The 18,618-nt window shown below is 39.6% G+C and overlaps 1 long non-coding RNA gene across 32 annotated transcripts in view; it reads left to right on the forward strand.

Moving 5' to 3' along the window:
- LOC129636993 (uncharacterized) overlaps window positions 1–18,618 on the forward strand; it is a 499,812-nt gene that overhangs the window by 133,216 nt on the left and 347,978 nt on the right. For 28 of the 32 annotated variants that reach the window (XR_008707270.1, XR_008707263.1, XR_008707260.1 and 25 more), the window contains one exon: window positions 8,635–8,762. This is a non-coding gene — a long non-coding RNA (uncharacterized LOC129636993). Of the gene's footprint in view, window positions 1–8,634; window positions 8,763–10,061; window positions 10,135–15,007; window positions 15,064–18,618 lie in introns of all 32 variants that reach the window. The other 4 variants (XR_008707257.1, XR_008707317.1, XR_008707271.1 and 1 more) reach the window with 3 other exon arrangements.

The following is an 18,618-nucleotide window of genomic DNA, read 5'->3' on the forward strand; positions in this document are numbered from 1 at the left end:
CCTTCACCCATTTTGCCCATCTCCTCCAAAAATATGAATGGATTATGCTGAATGAAACAAGCCTGACTGAGAGATATATGTTATATGATTATATTTTATATGACATTATGGAGAAAACCAAAGTAGCAGGGACAGAGAATGGTCAGCGGTTGGCAAGTTAGGAGCAGGTGACAACAAAGGAATAGCATGAGGGGATTTATTTGAATGGGATGGAAATGCTCTGTATCTTGATTGTAGTAGTACTTATACGACTGCAAGCATTTGTTAAACTCATAAAACAGTACACCGCAGAGGGTGTATTTTACTGTATGCAAATTGAAAAGTATTTTAGAAATAATGTTTCTAGAGGAAGATGAGGTATGAGGCCTGAAGCTTCATGGATTATAGAACAGATGAGTTGGTTTGGGTCCGGCTCTATGACCAAGTAGTTGCTATGAATTATATGTTACCAGCAGTGAGAACTAGTGAATAGTGACTTAACTTTTCTGGACATCAAAGAGAGCTTAGGAATGTCAGGAAGAAAAGTGGCCAGTGAAATAAATAATCTTTCAGAATAGAATTGAGATCATGAATAGCGATTTCAATTGTGAATTGTTTAAGGAGAAAGGGGCCAACACTAGATTGCTTCTTGTGAAGAAGATACGGAAGAAAAAAAAAAGAGACAAAGAATAGGATGAAAATGTTCCTCCCTGAATGATTATCAGCAGCAGCATTATGGATTCCAAAGGGAATACACTCAGTGGTTCTCATTGGAAATCCAACATGAACCTCTTTTAGAATGCTTGGTCTGTGAAGGAAGCTTTCCAGGAATTTCTTTAAGTTTCGAAGAATCAGAGAAACCTAGATGAATGTCAGCTCTGTCATTTAAAAGGCTAGATCCCTCGTAAAAACCACGATTCTTCTCTAGTCTTCGATTTTTCCATCTATAAAGCAGGGTTAAGAATAGCATGTATCTTTCAGGGTTGAGAAAATTAATAGAGATAATGCGTGTATAGCACTGGGCACAATACCTCACATAAGAAGCACTCAGAAACTTGCAACGAGAATTATACTGCTGCCTAGTTTCCAGAGCTTGCATATGTTTGTTTTTGCCAAGCTCATACTTGTATTTAATTTTTCTCTTGTCACCATCTCATCAGCAGGAGATTATCAAGTTTTAGCAGCAGCATCTTGCTGCCTAGAGTAGATAGAGTCAATTTGAAGAGAGACATATTATTCCCAGAAACACAGACTCTTTTATACTCAGTACAAAGAACCTTCAAAAGTAAGAGCTGTGACTTCCTCCCTCCAGAACTGGTTAACCTGTTGGGATATTTGGTAGATGAATTCTGTGCCACGCACTCTTGTATACTGTGCACCAGGCCGGGAGACAGCAGCTGCTCTCCATGCTCTCCTTCCAACACAGAAAACCAATCTCACAGCACCAGGGGAGGCTGTAAAAAAGGAAAAAAAATGCAAATGTCCAGCATTGATTAGTTTTGCCAGCTGCTTTTCTTTAGAATCAACGGATGGGCCACTTTAGCTTTAAGTCCATTGGACACACTTAGGGGTTCTTTTTGTTATTGTTTGTTTCCTTTGTTTTTGTTTTTGTTTTTTTAAGAAATTGTATTAAAGAATAAATAATCCTTTGCAGGACAAACCTGTCAAAGAAGTTGACAAATGGAAGGAGGGCTTAAATAAACAGAAGAAAGAGATAATAGGCCTCTATTGAACTGTTTCTGAAAATATCTTTGACCCGGGGGAGGATCTGGTTCTTTCAAACGTGGGATTTGAAGAGTCAAAGGCTTTCAGAGGCTAGGCTACTTATGTAAATAAATGAGGAAGCAGGAAGAGTCTGGGTGTAAGGCAATAGGGAGTGGTGGTGGGTTTGGGTGTATTTTTTTATTTTCCTACTCTTTTGAGATCCTTGAATACAAAATTATTTCACTATTTTTTTTCTCAACTCTACTATAAGATGAGGTGATATTAGGGAATGTGTGATGATAAATGACAGTCTTGAAGTGGTTTGTCATTCAGAGGAGAGTGAAAGAGTTGGCTTAAAGCTCAACATTCAGAAAACGAAGATCATGGCATCTGGTCCCATCACTTCATGGCAAATAGATGGGAAAACAGTGGAAACAGTGGCTGACTTTATTTTTGGGGGGCTCTAAATCACTGCAGATGGTGATTGCAGCCATGAAATTAAAAGACGCTTACTCCTTGGAAGGAAAGTTATGACCAACCTAGATAGCATATTCAAAAGCAGAGACATTACTTTGCCAACAAAGGTCCATCTAGTCAAGGCTATGGTTTTTCCAGTAGTCATGTATGGATATGAGAGTTAGACTATAAAGAAAGCTGAGCCCCGAAGAATTGATGCTTTTGAACTGTGGATTGGAGAAGACTCTTGAGAGTCCCTTGGACTGCAAGGAGGTCCAACCAGTCCATCCTAAAGGAGATCAGTCCTGGGTGTTCTTTGGAAGGACTGATGTTGAAGCTGAAACTACGATACTTTGGCCACCTGATGCGAAGGGCTGACTCATTTGAAAAGACCCTGATGCTGGGAAAGATTGAGTGCAGGAGGAGGAGGGGATGACAGAGGATGAGATGGTTGGATGGCATCACTGACTCAATGGACATGAGTTTGTGTAAACTCTGGGATTTGGTGATGGACAGGGAGGCCTGTCATGTTGCAGTTCATGGGGTTGCAATGAGTCAGATATGACTGAACAACTGAACTGAACTGATGTCAGGGTCATGGCTAGTATGTGCTTCATTCTTCATACCACTTGCTGCTGAGAGACAATAATATCAGCTTCAGTGCATATTTGCAAACTCTATTATGAAACAGAATGTAGTCAGAAATTATAATTTTTTTAAAAAAAATCAAACTGAACAGAGTCCTACTCAGAAAGGCCCAGACAGATACTGTGGCTGTTCATGTGCATGGGACTTGGGGACTTGCAATTCTTTCTTAACTATATTATCTTCTTTGGGATGCACTCTATCTTCAGAAATGATCCTGCTTTACCTGTTGCTGCCCCTTCCTTGTCTTGGTCCTGAGTTTGGCTCATTTTGGAGCAAGACTAGTCAGCTTAACTGACTAATGTAGTGTTTCCTAGCACACACTTGCATTGACTTGAGGTTGTCTGGTCTCTGCTGTGAATATGCACCTCTTCTGTGGAAAAGAGTGAGATAATGATTAGACTTTCTTCTTTTTATTTTCTTCAACCTTTATATTTAGCTGGATAGATATAGGTATATAACAATAAAAACACAGACATACATATGTCTGAAAGAATAAAACAAAAACTGACAATGGTGATTGGCTCTGGGGAAGAAGCTTGAAAAGTATTCTTTTTATGCCCAATAAGTGGATTGTGGAATTGATAAACTACATTTCCAATACCATGGATGCTGTATTTGCAATGAAGAAAGAAGGAGAAATAACTAGTTTGAGTTACTTAAACTATACTGTCTGAGGAAAATTTTAAAAATAGAATCTCTAATAAGTTAGAGGAAAGTTAGATAATTTTGTAAGTGACATTGAGACTTCTGGCTGACCCTCTAAAGAGAGTTATATCCCTACCTCTTTTTACCAAAACAGATTTGTAGCATACAGACTTTAGAGTGTTTTCAGGATCTCTAGCTCCTGGTATTCATACCTTTGTGTAATCCCTTTGAGTATGGGAAGGATCAGTGACTTTCTTCTAAATATTGGAATGTGACAAAGGTGAGAGGTTTATGTGATCACATCTGTGATTGCATAATAATGGAATGCCCATCATGCCAGACTGTCTCTCTGACTTTGATGAAGCAGGATGCCATGAATCACATAGTATCAGGAAATGAATTTGAGCAGCAATCTGAAAGAGTTTGGCAGCAGATCCTTCCCCAGTTGAGCTTCTGATGAGAACATAGTTCTGGCCAAGACCTTGAGCCTAGGCTGTGAAACTCTAAGCCAAGGATCCAGTTAAACAATGCCAAACTCCTGATCCATAGAAACTGCAACATTGTGTGTATTGTCTTAAGCTGATAAGGCTGTGGTAATTTGTGATGCAGCAATGAAAAGCTAACATAGTTCTATATGCATTCATGAATTAATAAAAAAAAAACTATACAAATCACTAAAAGGAAATACAGCAGCATGCTTTTATAATCTTGACATACAAAGGATATTTCTAAAGAAGAAATGAACACCAAAAACCACACCAAAAAGACTGGCAAATTTGACTACATTGAAAATGTAAAATTGCACATGAAAAACCACTATAATATAACTAATTTCCTAAATTTTTCTATGTCTGTAAATAAAGAAACAAAACCAACAACCAAAAGAAAAATGAACTGAGAATGTTAACAATAAGTTCAAAGGAAAAAAAATGTCTTTACCATTCAACAAAATGCTCAACCTTATTCACAATTAAAGAAACAGAAATTTTCAAAAATGAAATTTCACTTTTTACTTAATAGATTTACTAATATATGAAGCTTAATAGTACTGGGGAAACAAGTACTCATATATTATTATTTGGAAAGTAAATTGGTGCAGCCTTTTTGGCAATAGAAATAAAAATTTATAGCATACCTACCCTTGACAGCCTTCTTGCATGAAGTTATTCAATAGTCATGCCCACACATTTTACAGTGACTCCTGAATAACAAAAATTAGAAATAAGCAAAATATTCATCAGTGGAAGACCTGTTAAGAACATTCAGGGATAGCTTACTGTGGAAAAAATTTTGTTTTTCCATCTAGAAGTCATGATAAGGAATGATTTATAAGCTGTCCTTGAGGGCAGGGACCATATTTCATTCATCTCTGCTTCCTTTGAGCCTAGGGCAGTGCTTGATGGTTGGTACATAACAGAGAGGAACAAATGGTATTTGATGAGCGAATGTTATGAACGAATACTGGTGCATGTATACAGCTGGGTAGTGTCTGGGGTTAAACATTAAATGTGAGTGCATTTTAAAAAGTGTTTAAATGTGTAAAAGATGAAAGCCAGAGTTAACCATAGACTCTGAGGCATTATGTGATGCTTTTGAATCCTGATCTTTTGTACGCTGAGACCATGTCTGGAACCACCAGGGAAGCTAAATGATCTCTATGAAGGCTTTCCTAGAGTGGGTTTGGGAACTACAGGGAGGAGGAATTTAGTTATAAAAGTGAAAGGAGAAAGAACAGGTAGGGTGTAGCCTGACCCTCCTTTCTGTGCTTCCTTAGTAACACCCTGCCCCAAAGGTCACTCTCCAGCCATCCCTAGTCTCCCTGTCCCTTTAATTCTGTTTATAGTCCAGCACATGATTAATAGTCCTCCCACCACCCTCTCCCCACTGCCTTTAAATGCGGCCACACTACCACTCACCTAAACCCGACAGAAAAAAATACAGTCCTGTCACAATCTTGTGGCAAGCTAGATCTCCCAGCATTAAATCACCATTAAGGGCCTCTGTGAATTTGATAGCAGCTTTAGGGGTCTTTTCCCCCTTTTTCTCTCATTTAGAACTCAGCTAAAGCTTTCCTGTTATGGGAGGTGATGCTATAAAGACAAACAGTTCACTATCCTGGCCTCCACAGGTGCACTCGATCCATAATTGTTCCTTGAGAGGAGAAGTGCAGAGGACCTCCTAGCAAAGCCCTTGAGCCTCTGTCTGTTGAGTTGTTGGCAGGGTGGAGATGTGATGTCTGCATCTGCTATCTGCACAGGCATTTGTGAAATGCTTTTCATAGGTATCCCATTGGATCCTACCAGGAATCCTGCTAACGGAAGTATTTATTATGTTCATTTTAAAGATAAGGAAACCAAGATCCAAAGGCCTGAAGTAGTTAATAAAACCCCAGGACTGAACACAGGACCTCTGACATAAGAGACCGGAGATTCTGAGAAACTTCAGATATTTCCCCCAAAATTTGTTCTTTCCAAAGCCTTCCCTGGGCACGTCAGACTCTGAAAGTAGACATCCTAAGTTCACATCTTGGCTCTGCTGCTGCTGCTAAGTTGCTTCAGTCGTGTCCAACTCTGTGTGACCCCATAGACAGCAGCCCATCAGGCTCCACCGTCCCTGGGATTCTCCAGGCAAGAACACTGAAGCGGGTTGCCATTTCCTTCTCCAATGCATGAAAGTGAAAAGTGAAAGTGAAGTCGCTCAGTCGTGTCTGACTCTTAGCGACCCCATGGACTGCAGCCCACCAGGCTCCTCTGTCCATGGGATTTTCCAGGCAAGAGTACTGGAGTGGGGTGCCATTGCTTTCTCCGCATCTTGGCTCTACCAGTTACTATTTGGGTGACTTTGGAAAATTACTAACTGACCCATCTCACAGTTATGTAATGCCACAATAATGTTGCTAAATGGACAGCTATGGGTCTTCAGTGGCATGCAATATTAAGCATAGTGAACATTTATTTTTGCTCAAGAATCCAGAGATTAGCTGATCAGAGCTGGGCTCACATAGGTAATCTCTGCTTAGCTAGTGGATCTGCTGGGTGTTGGCTAGTTGGCTTGCGTGAGTCAAATTTGCTCCATGTGCCTCCCATGTTCTAGCCAGCTTGTCTAGGCTACTGCACATGAGAAAGGTTTTGAGAGAGAGACAATTGAAGCAGGCAAGCTCTCTTTAAGCATAAGTTCAGAACTGGCACACCATCACTTCTACACAGCTATTTGGACCAAAACAAGTCACAAGACACAAGTCACAAGCCTAGATCCAAGGGATGGAAAAGTAGACTCTACCCTTTGAGAAGACCCACAAAATCACTGGACACAGGCTATGCATAGAGGCAGACCATTAAATGGCACCATTAGTATAACTAAATCCAGCTTAAACATCTGGAAGTTCATGGTTCATGTACTGTTGAAGCCTGCCTTGGAGAGTTTTGAACATTACATGGCTAGCGTGTGAGATGAGTGCAATTGTGCAGTAGTTTGAACATTCTTTGGCATTGCCTGTCTTTGGGATTGGAATGAAAACTGACCTTTTCCAGTCCTGTGGCCACTGCTGAGTTTTCCAGATTTGCTGGCATATTGAGCAAATATGCCAGTATCATCTTTTACGATTTGAAATAGCTCAACTGGAATTCCATCACCTCCACTAGCTTTGTTTGTAGTGATGCTTCCTAAGGCCCACTTAACTTCACATTCCAGGATGTCTGGCTCTAGGTGAGTGATCACACCATCATGATTATCTGGGTCATGAGGATATTTTTTGTATAGTTCTTCTGCGTATTCTTTCTTTATTGACTATGCCAAAGCCTTTGTGTGGATCATAACAAACTGTGGAAAATTCTTAAAGAGATGGGAATATCAGACCACCTGACTTGCCTCCTGAGAAACCTGTGTGCAGGTCAAGAAGCAACAATTAGAACTGGACATGGAACAACAGACTGGTTCAATATTGGGAAAGGAGTACGTCAAGGCTGTATATTGTCACCCTGCTTATTTAACTTCTATGCAGAGTACATCATGTGAAATGCCAGGCTGGATGAAGCACAAGATGGAATCAAGATTGCCAGGAGAAATATAAATAACCTCAGATATGCAGATGACACCACCCTCATGGCAGAAAGCAAAGAAGAACTAAAGAGCCTTTTGATGAAAGTGAAAAAGAATGAAAAAGCTGGCTTAAAACTTAACATTCAGAAAACTAAAATCATAGCATCCAGTCCCATCACTTCATGGCAAATAGATGGGGAAACAATGGAAACAGTAAGATATTTTATGTTTTTGGGCTCCAAAATCACTGCAAATGGAGACTGCTGCCATGAAATTAAATGATGCTTGCTCCTTGGAAGAAAAGCTATGACCAACCTAGACAGCATATTAAAAAGCAGAGACATTACTTTGCCCACAAAAGTCCGTCTAGTCAAAGCTATGGTTTTTCCAATAGTCATGTATGGATGTGAGAATTGGACTATAAAGAAAGCTGAGTGCTGAAGAATTTATACTTTTGAACTGTGGTGTTGGAGAAGACTCTTGGGAGTCCCTTGGACTGCAAGGAGATCCAACCAGTCAAAACTAAAGGAAGTCAGTCCTGAAGATTCATTGGAAGGACAGATGCTGAACTGAAACTCCAATGCTTTGGCCACCTGATGCAAAGAGCTGACTCATTTGAAAAGACCCTGATTCTGGGAAATATTGAGGGCGGAAGGAGAAGGGGACGACAGAGGATGAGATGGTTGGATGGCATCACCGATGCAAAGGACATGAATTTGAGTATGCTCTGGGAATTGGTGATGGATAGGGAAGCCTGGCATGCTGCAGTCCATGGGATTGCAAAGAGTTGGACATGACTGAGCAACTGAACTATCTATCTGAGTATAACTATCTCCTAAAATCCCTGAGCACTTTCATTTTTGCATTTTAGGAATAGGGGTCAAAATAGCATCCATTGCATGTGGACATTGTAAAGATAATATGAAGCAATGTGTGAGGAGTACTCTACTGCATGTTAGGCTGAGGGGCAAGGAATTAGGATGCTCCTGATTCTAATGACTTTGTGAAGAGTTGCCATACCAAGGCATAGACTGGCCACCTCCAGATGTCTTCCACTTGAGAGATAAACCCTCAAGTATTTAAATCATTATCATTTTGAATTCTTTTTTTTTTCCCCACAGAGAGCCAAATCCAATCCTGATTTGTTTCTCCCCCACCATACAGGCATAACAGCACATGTTATTTGAAGAACGCACTGGAGAGGAGACATGAATCTTTGAGTACGGGGTTGGAGAGGAGCAACCCTAGCAGTTCCCGACCTGTACATTTCCAAGTTGGTTTCATGTGATCACGTGAGTAACCGAATCTGGGCCAGATGCCTCTGTCTATTGGTTGAGCAGACCCCTGGCCATGAAATGGCCTGGCCTGAGAGCTCTGTCCAGTGTGGGGGCTTGGTATTGGGTGATGACTAAATACTTGATCAGTCCCTCTCGTACATGTTTTGGATTTGAGACACACAGACGACAGCTGAATGAGGCTAGGAGAGCAGCAGAGGCTGAGAGAAGCTGCATTATGTGAATGTAATATGATGCACTGGAATATCTGACCCCCTCACCTAGAGTGGTATTACATTTTTAAGCAGAGAGTTCAGTTCTCTGTGCGTCCTTGTTGCGCTGGTCCTGAGACTTTTCCTTTCTTCTTTGTGGGACCTTCTGTCATGATGCAAACTAACACCTAAGTGACCCAGAATGTGCTTCTCCTTTCTGTGTTCTATATGGTATCTACAGATGTTGTTTTAAATGATGCTTACTTTTCTCTGTCAATTAACAGTGTATCATGACCACCTTCATGGGCTGGTAAATATTCTTTTCCAACAGCATACAATCTAGAGTAGAGTACAAGTGTCCCTCGCTCTCTAAAAGTAGAGCCTTCCTGTGACCATTCCATAAGACAAAACAGTGTAAAGTGAAAAAGAAAGTACTTTAGGACACATCTTGCTAATGGATGCACAAAATAAATTGAGATAAAGCACAGATGGTCACAGAGTTTAAAGCCATGGCGGCTTGAGGCTGAGGTGCTGAGTGTGGTTCCCAGGGAAGGGTTTTGTGGGCACTGTTCTCGTTTCTTCGGGCATGCGCTACCTCTGTAATGGTTCACTGCAAAGCAGTGCTGAATGCTATTTTCACGCTGTGTCTTTTTTCATAAAAGTGGACATAATCTTTGGGTTTCTTTCAGTGAGCAAAAACAGGTAATGTTGTTTTTTCTAAAAAGAGAAGTGATGTTAAAGCAAACTTTTGAAAAGCGGGGGATACCTGGATTCTATTGTATGGCTGTATTTATTTAATTGCTCCCCTAGTGCTGGATACTTATTAGGTCATGAACTATCTTTTTGTTTGTGTGATTGTTTTGCTTTCATATACAGCATCAAAGTCAACATCTTTGAAATGAAATGTTTGTATACAACTATGATATTTTTATAGATAGAAGTTTGATAGGGTGATACTTTTTTATTTATTTTTAACTGAAGGATAATTGCTTTACCGTACTGTGTTGGTTTCTACTAAAGATCGACATCAATCAGCGATAGGTTTACCCATGTTCCCTCCCACTCGAACATCCCTCCCACCTTCCTCTCCATCCCTCCCCTCTAGGTTGTTACCAAGCCCTGGTTGGAGTTCCCTGAGTCATACAGCAAATTCCCATTGGCTATCTGTTTTACATAGGGTAATGTATATTTTCATGTCAATAGGAGGATATTTGATAAGCAGAGAAATGTTCTAGTCCAAGGATTTGGCATGAAATAAGCACAGATTTGCAAACTAGAAAAACACAAGACATCTTATCAAATAATCAAATTTTGCTACTGTTGGCTACATGGAAGGAGATAGTGGCTGAATTATTGATAGATTTGAAAGCTAAGTTAAGACATGGCCATTATTGAGGGCTTTTTTTTTTTTTTTTAATATATGGGAAACCTGGAGTATCTTAAGGTGAATCTCTTTTTCCCTTACAAAATTAGTGTTGTGTTACAGAAAGGGTCAGCAGAAGTTAATCTAGGCCATTTCACATGAGTTTAATCTATAGTAAAAGGAAAAAATATATATCCTTTTATATTGTAGTGTGCTTTGTTAAAATGAACAAACAAAAAATGTTATGCGTTTAAGGGTATTTTATCAGTGTAGATATATTCTTACAACAAATAATGTGCTAAGTACAGATAGGTCTCTATTGGATTAATACCACCACTTTCTGTTTGTGTCTGCCTTTTGAACAACTGAAAAAAAATGGTGTTTCACTGGATTCTGAAACTAACATAGCTCAAATGGAAGATAACCTCCCCATTTTACAGAAGAAGGAACTGGGGTTAGAAATAGAATGTCATTCATGAAAGAGAATGTCAGAGCTATAATGGCAGAATCTGATTTTTCAAGGTCACCTGACTTCACCCTGCATTTTCTTGTGGTGATAGTGAGACTTGGTTATAAGGCATCATCACACAGCGCTTATATGAAGGAAGTAGGCCTACACCCTCTTCTGATTTCACATCCCCCCACCCCCATATCCCCCTCACTCTGAGTCAGCCAGTTAGCCAGAAGCAAAGTCTGGATGACAAGCCAGGTAGACTGATTCCAGGCTCAGTTTTTCCCAATAAACAAATGGAAATCCTCTTGTTCTACCTTCCTTCCTCTAATTATTAAACCTTAATATGCACAAGAATCATATGGGTTTTCTTAAATGTGACTGTTTCCTAGGCCACATCCCAGGCACTCCTCCATTTCAGCAGGCCTGGGGTTAGACTCAGGTATGCAGATTTTTAACACACTCTTTAGATGTTGATTAGGAAAAGGGGTACACAGAGCAGACTTCAAGAAATGCCATCTGTCCAATTTCAAGGTTGAAATCTGCTTTGTCTCCCCTTCAAGCATGCCTGCTCTTAGCAAAGTGACTCCAGCCCCGCCTTGTTGTAGCCCCTTATCAGTTCTATGTGTTTTGCAAATTGCATTTGCTCTTCATTTATGGACAAACCAGGTCAGCACTGCCAGGCCAATAAGAGCTCGATTTTCCCTGGCCTCATGCATCAGTGACATATTTGCCAGCATCGGCCCAGTTCCGACATCCCTGCAGTCGGCTGTGGTTGATGATGATGCAGGATACACATGACTCGATTTGTGGAGAGCCAGCTAAGCTTTCAGGGAAGTCAATAAGAAAAATCTCATTTTGATCTGCAGATTGGGCTCATTTGATTTGAAAGTCACTGGTGGCAAAAGAAATATGGGGCCCAGGGATGTCTCTTCAAGCCCCTCTCTGGCTGTAATCACCCCTGAGAAGCACTTTTCTCCATCTGCCTCCTCCTCCCCTCCTTTCTCCATAGATTCAATGTGTCAGCGGTGGAGGGGGGCGGGGGGGGAAGCAACAAACACTCTCAGACTTTCTGGATGATTCTTCTTTCTCACTCTGTACAGAGGAGAAAGGGTCAAAATAGCACCATCAACCATTTGCCCAAACCATTTGCTGTGTGGCTCCTAGGATATATGGCCTTGTGACTTCCTATATAGGTCTGTGACTTTCAGCTTAAAGAGGTCAGAGAGGGAAAAATTAAACGTGTCATTATGCTTTATGAAGTAGCTCTTGGGTCTTGGTGTTCCGTGGGCTTATATGCATGTCAAAATGGTAAAGTTTACCTCCAGAGTATCTCTTGATGCTAATGAGATCTGTTTATCCTCACCCCCCACTTTACTCTTTGCTATAGATTCTACAAAAATCTTTCTAGTTTCCCTGCTTCCTACCATTTCCCATCAAATTCATTATCCATGAAGCACCTTTGGTGGCTTTGCATTTTCCTAAAGATGCAATCTAAATTTGTGCTGTCCAGTGTGGTAGCCACTAGCCACATGTGATTGTTCAGTAGTTAAAATATGATGAGTTTGAATTGAGAAAGTGATAACTGTGAACATCAGATTACAAAGATTTAGGGGGAAAAAGGATATAAAGTATCTTATTAATAATTTTCTATGGATTACATGTTGAAATAATATTTTAATTATACTGGATTGCTTCCATGTCCTGGCTATTATAAACAGTGCTGCGATGAACATTGGGGTACACGTGTCTGTTACTCAGCCATTAAAAAGAATACATTTGAATCAGTTCTAATGAGGTGGATGAAACTGGAGCCTATTATACAGAGTGAAGTAAGCCAGAAAGAAAAACACCGATACAGTATACTAACGCATATATATGGAATTTAGAAAGATGGTAACAATAACCCTGTGTACGAGACAGCAAAAGAGACACTGATGTATAGAACAGTCTTATGGACTCTGTGGGAGAGGGAGAGGGTGGGAAGATTTGGGAGAATGGCATTGAAGCATGTAAAATATCATGTATGAAACGAGTTGCCAGTCCAGGTTCCATGCACGATACTGGATGCTTGGGGCTGGTGCACTGGGACGACCCAGAGGGGTGGTATGGGGAGGGAGGATGGAGGAGGGTTCAGGATGGGGAGCACATGTATACCTGTGGCGGATTCATTTTGATATTTGGCAAAACTAATACAATTATGTAAAGTTTAAAAATAAAATAAAATTAAAAAAAATAATTATACTGGATTAACTAAAATAGGTTATTACATTTAACTTCAGATATTTCTTTTTTACTTTTTAAAATATGGCTACTAGAAGATTGAAAATTACATACATAGCTCACATTGTGTATCTTGGGTAGTACTGGTGTAAACTCTGGAATGTGGCTTGTTCTCATTTTGTTCCATTCCCTTATCACACATTCTCTTTTGGTTATATGAATTTCTTTTAATCTCTTGAATTCATTACTTATCCTTTTGTTTCTGGGGTTTTAGTAAGCTATTGCTTTCTTCCATTACTGCTCTTTCACTAACTCTTACTTATATTTCAGTATGTCTTCTGCAAATTGTTTCTTGTATGTCACTAGCTCATTCATGACTTCCTGAGTCTGGCTTAGATGGGCTATCTATGGATCCAGTAAAATCTTCATACACTGTCTTCTTCAATGTCATCTTTGCTTTAAAAAGTATATATACATAAAATCTGCCCATTCCACTAAATTGTAAGCTCTATTAAGACAAGAGCTGTATCTGTCTTATGCACCTTTGACCCCAGAGCAGGAACTCAGTAAATGTTTGTTGAGTAAATCCAGACATCTTATTAAATGCGCAAGGAAATTAAGGTCCTGAAAGGGGGACACTTCTTAACCAAGGTGAATTCATGGCAGAGTACCTCAGGCCAGAACCATACAGAAGAGACATAGATTTAAATAAGTATAATATTGGAGGAATTTTTTAAAATGTAGTGGACAGAGACTTGTGCATGTTTTCATAATTCTATTGAAAAAGGTAAAGAAAGAGCTAACTCACAGAACCAGCTGTGATGCCAAGCCTGATCCTGTCTGGAAGAGTCTCTAGCCTAAGGAAATCCCTCTTCAGCAGCCCTGACTCCAACACTTTTGGCATGTCAGGTTGGGAGAATAGGGCCAGGAGAAGGGAATGACAAGACAGTGGAGATCTGGGCGATAAATAGGTGGAGTAGATACGTATCATAGGACAATCTGAGTCAGACCGTAATGTATTCAGGGAAATTATACACCTGAATTACAAGCCAGAGGTCATTTCTTGGGATGTTGGCACCACCATTCCTCAGGTTGACATATTTCTGAAGAGAACAAAATGAAAGAGTGAATTTTAGTCATGAAGCCTCTAGGGTTCTGGTATCATCTTTTGCTATACATGCATCTGGGAGAAAATTCTTTCTGGTCCTAGCAATAGATAGCTTAGTGCATTTTCAAAATACATCATGTTATAGGTTCTTTAGGAAAAAGTGATATGAAAGGGAAATTTATTTTCTGTAGGATTTTCTACTGTAATTGTAATTTTTCCTAATTATAAGCTCAATGTAGGAAAGTTGGCAAATGTGTTAGCAATAGAAGAGAAACTTTGTGCATAATTCCAACAGCCCAAATAATCCCACTCTATATTTTCTGTAAGTCTTTTTAGTATTCTTCATGTTTATTCACTTATAGTTTTATAAAAGTAAGATACTGTGAGTATATTTTAGTAGTGTTTCCTTTTAATTATGTATCATGCACAATTTCCTGTGTCAATAAGTACTCTTTAGTAATATGATTTCTATTGTCTACTTAATATTCTAATATATTTAAACCTTTCCAACAGTCTTCATTATTGAACATTCAAATTGTTTCCAATTTTTTTGTATTATAAATCACTCTACAGGTATTCCCTTATGAACATCTCTGATGTTTCCAAAAGACAAATTTATAAAAGAAGAATAGGTTACTAAAAGATATTGCACATTTTAAAGGATCTTAGTATTTATTTTTAATTAGTCTCCTAAAAGTTTTATTACAAACTGACTTCAGAGTTCTCAAGTATTCTCTGCACACTACTTTTGTGTTTATAAGTTGTACCACCTACTATCATGAAATTTGTTTCCCATTATGTTGATGATACTTCCAAAAGGGAATGAATTCCCCCCAAAAATGCGAAAATAAATTCTAGACTCAAAATCATATTGATGCCCAGCTGATTATGTCCACTTTCCTCTAGATCCTTAAGAGTGGCATTTCCCAAAATACTCCATGAGAGAAGAGTTCTATGGTGAGGTAAGTTTAGGCAAAGTTGCATCTTCCATTGTTCATCAAGACCTGAAGATCTTGAAAAATCTTGCAGTAAATTTGAGGAGGTACAAATCTGTTTATGGAGAAGGCAATGACACCCCACTCCAGTACTCTTGCCTGGAAAATCCCATGGATGGAGGAGCCTGGTAGGCTGCAGTCCATGGGGTCGCTGAGGGTCGGACACGACTCAGCAACTTCACTTTGACTTTTCACTTTCATGCATTGGAGAAGGAACTGGCAACCCACTCCAGAGTTCTTGCCTAGAGAATCCCAGGGACAGGGGAGCCTGGTGGGCTGCCGTCTATGGGGTCACACAGAGTCGGACACGACTCTATTGACTTAGCAGCAAATCTGTTTAAATCAGTTTTCTTCCCTAAGGTTATTTGGTCATCAAAGTACTGAGGGAAAAAAATTTCAAGTCTGCATACCTCCATGGTATGCACTTAGAGAGCTGCCCATCTAGAGTAAGCTCGAGACAGTACATTATGGGGACTGTACAGTACATAATTTTCTTTTAATTCTATGTACTTGACCACAGGAGGTAGGGCCAAATCAGTTTGAGTTCCTGTTCACATTGTCACATGATCAAGCTGAAGGATTCTCTATTATCAGGCCTTATGGAAATTTCCAGTAAGCCAAGACCAATTTTCTGATGAGCTAAGACTAGAATTTTATCTCAAAAGCTCCTTCTACTCCCCACACCCCCCCAAAAAATCAGTTTGCTTATGACTTTGTGATTGCAAATATATTTTCATCTATGTCAATCTTCATGTATATAAGTGAAAAATCATTATTGTTACCTGTTTAATTTTTGGCCCAAACTATTTTAAGACTCAAATAGAGAATAAGAGGATACTTGTTAAAAAATCTCTCTTAGGCCAGGATTTCTCATAAACAGAGAAATGTAAAAATCAAAATTTTGGTTCCCAGTGAGACTGTATTTCTCAAATATCAGAATTTCACATGCCACCATTTTCTTTTTGTATTTTAGTATTTTTTAAAATTAACTCAAAGTCTTATATACTTTAATTTATCCTCAACAAAAAAAATTCAAAAACATAGATTTGACAGTTTTATCTTTTTCTAATAGATACTAAAACAAAAACATAAAACTGCCTGTAAAACACCTAAGATTATATCGGGTCTTGACAAACATTTTTGTAAAAGGTTAGAGAATAAATATTTCAGGGGTTGGGAGCCATGGCGTCTGTGTCACAGTTACTTACCTTTGTTGTTGTAGTGCAAAAGCAGTCCTAGACAACAAGTAAACAAATAAACATGCTCTGTTCCAGTAAAAGTTTTATTTACAAAGACGGATAGGAGCTGGATTTGGCTCATGGGTTGTAGTTAGCCAACCTCTGCTCTACATGAAACAAAGAGCGTATTGACATTTGCACCTTCTAAATAATTGCACTGATTCATTTTAGACACAATCTGAATGCTCTAACCTGGGCAATAATTGAACAGCAAAATCTCTCTCTCTCTCTTTTTTTTTTTTAGCATTCTACCTCTGTTTTCTGAGATAGTCCCAATTTCAAGCCACATGTCTCAAATATTGGGATAAGATTCATCACTCTAAATCTCATAAGACTAGTATTAAAACAAAAATCAGGAACTAATCTTTGCTGGTACAACAAAAGAATAGACATCTTGAGACAGACTAACCTTTCCTCACCTTCCTAATGAATTCTGCAGAAATGTCCCACTCCTTGATTTTACCCTTGCAAAATTATTCTTCATAAAAGGAAGAAAAAAGCCCCACAACCCAAGCAAAGTGGGCTCCTAAATTATTGACACATTAAAATTTAAAATGTTAATTAACAGAGGCTCTTATCTGAGAGCAGCAAAGTTGCCATTAGTTCCCAACTTTGCTGAATCGAAACTCCTATGTATCTTTTGTTTGACTGAGTTAGTCCACAGTTTACCCTAGTGGCCTCAAGATTTACCAGAGGGGAAACTTAACAAGGCCAGTCTCTGACACACCTGTCCATTGAGCCAACATCACTGAGCTTTGTAGATAGGAAGAATATGTTTTCCTATACAAATATGATAAACCCATCCATTCACTGCTCACTATTTTCCACCCTCAGTTCAGTTCAGTTCAGTCACTCAGTCATGTGCAACTCTTTGCGACCCCATGAATCGCAGCACGCCAGGCCTCCCTGTCCCTCATCAACTCCCCGAGTTCACTCAAACTCACGTCCATCGAGTCGGTGATGCCATCCAGCCATCTCATCCTCTGTCGTCCCCTTCTCCTCTTGCCCCCAATCCCTCTCAGCATCAGAGTCTTTTTCAATGAGTCAAGTCTTTGCGTGAGGTGGCCAAAGTACTGGAGTTTCAGCTTTAGCATCATTCCTTCCAAAGAACACCCAGGACTGATCTCCTTTAGAATGGACTGGTTGGATCTCCTTGCAGTCCAAGGGACTCTCAAGAGTCTCCTCCAACACCACAGTTCAAAGGTATCAATTCTTCGGCACTCAGGTTTCTTCACAGACCAACTCTCACATCCATACAGGAATACTGGAAAAACCATACCCTTGACTAGATGGACCTTTGTTGGCAAAGTAATGTCTCTGCTTTTGAATATGCTGTCTGGGTTGGTCATAACTTTCCTTCCAAGGAGTAAGCGTCTTTTAATTTCATGGCAGCAATCACCATCTGCAGTGATTTTGGAGCCCAAAAAAATAAAGTCTGACACTGTTTCCACTGTTTCCCCATCTATTTCCCATGAAGTGATGGGACCAGATGCCATGATCTTCATTTTCTGAATGTTGAGCTTTAAGCCAACTTTTTCACTCTCCACTTTCACTTTCATCAAGAGGCTCTTTAGTTCCTCTTCACTTTCTGCCATAAGGGTGGTGTCATCTGCATATCTGAGGCTATTGATATTTCTCCCGGCAGTCTTGATCCAGCTTGTGCTTCTTCCAGCCCAGCATTTCTCATGATGTACTCTGCATAGAAGTTAAATAAGCAGGGTGACAATATACAGCCTTGATGTACTCCTTTTCCTATTTGGAACCAGTCTGTTGTTCCATGTCCAGTTCTAACTGTTGCTTCCTGACCTGCATATAGGTTTCGCAAGAGGCAGGTCAGGTGGTCTGGTATTCCCATCTCTTTCAGAATTTTCCACAGTTTATTGTGCTCCACACAGTCAAAGGCTTTGGCATAGTCAATAAAGCAGAAATAGATGTTTTTCTGGAACTCTCTTGCTTTTTCCATGATCCAGCAAATGTTGGCAATTTATCTCTGGTTCCTCTGCCTTTTCTAAAACCAGCTGAACATCTGGAAGTTCACGGTTCACATATTGCTGAAGCCTGGCTTGGAGAATTTTGAACCCTAGATGTTTACAAAAAAATAATACATCTGAATATCATTTTTTTTTCATGTTTACAAAGCTTTTCCATAAATGTATAGTCCCATTAAAATTGTTTAGTAGTCCAAGAGCTGGGAATTTCTATCCTCATTTTACAAGTGAGGAATCCCAAGTTAATCCTGCAGTTGAACTGCCAGCTATACTGTAGGGAGAACCCTGGGGCCATG

The sequence above is a fragment of the Bubalus kerabau genome, chromosome 1 (assembly GCF_029407905.1).
Source record: "Bubalus kerabau isolate K-KA32 ecotype Philippines breed swamp buffalo chromosome 1, PCC_UOA_SB_1v2, whole genome shotgun sequence".
Taxonomy (NCBI): Eukaryota; Metazoa; Chordata; class Mammalia; order Artiodactyla; family Bovidae; genus Bubalus; species Bubalus kerabau.